At 38.7% G+C, this 1,268-nt stretch overlaps 1 non-coding gene across 1 annotated transcript; it reads left to right on the plus strand.

Moving 5' to 3' along the window:
- Nucleotides 1-380: 380 nt before the first annotated feature.
- On the plus strand, nt 381-487 carry LOC120274346. The gene has a single exon (XR_005540872.1). It is a non-coding gene; the product is annotated as a small nucleolar RNA R71 (small nucleolar RNA).
- The last annotated feature ends 781 nt before the right edge of the window (nt 488-1,268 follow it).

The raw sequence follows: 1,268 nt of genomic DNA on the forward strand, positions 1-1,268 counted from the left end.
CATGTCTACGCTGTAGATTGCATCACATCTTCAAATATAAGCACATTTGACGATAATCTTGCTAGCTTTACACAAGTCAGAACATATGAGTGTGACTGCCTTTGTGCCCCTCCAATTTGCATACTTCCTTGAATACCACAGAGGTTGGCACACACTCACATGTCTTTGAGCACAACTTGTGTTTTCACATTTGTTCACACCAAGATTTCATCAATTAGGTGCACTCATAATCTACTTTGGCTTCTTTCTTCTATATCTGTCTCCACAAACATACATGAACAAAAGAACACAAATACATATGCATTAGAAATAAAATCTGAGAAAAGTAATGCCCATTGTAATAAAAGAATACTTTATATTACTAATACACAAGCACTTATCACCCATGTCGAGGACATATCCACAAGAGCTCCTTGAACCTATCCCTTCTCTCAGAAAAAGGCTCCAATTCCATTTGCACAAAAGAAGATATCTCATTCCTAAGCTTCACAATTTTTCCGAAAGGGAAGTATTGGACAAGAAAAGCTTCTACCATCTCCTCCCATGTAGTGATTGATACTCTAGGTGATGAATGTAGCCATTGCTTCACTCTTCCTTTCAAGGAAAATGGGAAGGCCTTCAACTTGATAGCATCATCGGTGACACCATTAATCTTGAGCATGTCACACTCTTCCAAAAAGTTCTCAATATGATTGTTTATATCCACATCGGCCAAACTATTAAACTGTGCTACCTACTTTAACATCTTGATGAAGCCTAGCTTAAGCTTAAAATTCTAAGCTGTAATCGGTGGCCGCACAATACTAGACTGCGTGACAAGAACTGCTGGTCTCGCATAATGTGAGAGTGTCCTCTGTAGCTTATTCTAGTCTGCTATATTATAAGACCCTTTACCTTTTATCTCAGCTTGATTTGACTGTTCTTGCACAGGTTCTTTTCCCCTTCTATGAATTCTCCTTCCATTATCTGGATCTCCTTCAACTAAAGTCAAAGAGTTTCCTTGGGTCATAACTTAGAGCTGCAACCAAAGTAAGAAAACAAATCAGAACGATGGAAAATAAGAAAATGTGAAATAGAACAAGTGATGAATGGCTAAAATAGCAAAGTGCAAAATGCTTCTAAAACACCTATTCCTTGGTATTGGCGCCAAAAACTTTGACACATCCCTTGCGAGTGCGTACCGCAAGTGCACGAGTTATCAAAGTATGAGCCGAGGATGTCCAAGGACACGTTTCTTTCATGACCTACATACCAATATCTTTACATCG

Source organism: Dioscorea cayenensis, chromosome 12, assembly GCF_009730915.1.
Source record: "Dioscorea cayenensis subsp. rotundata cultivar TDr96_F1 chromosome 12, TDr96_F1_v2_PseudoChromosome.rev07_lg8_w22 25.fasta, whole genome shotgun sequence".
NCBI classification, from domain to species: Eukaryota; Viridiplantae; Streptophyta; class Magnoliopsida; order Dioscoreales; family Dioscoreaceae; genus Dioscorea; species Dioscorea cayenensis.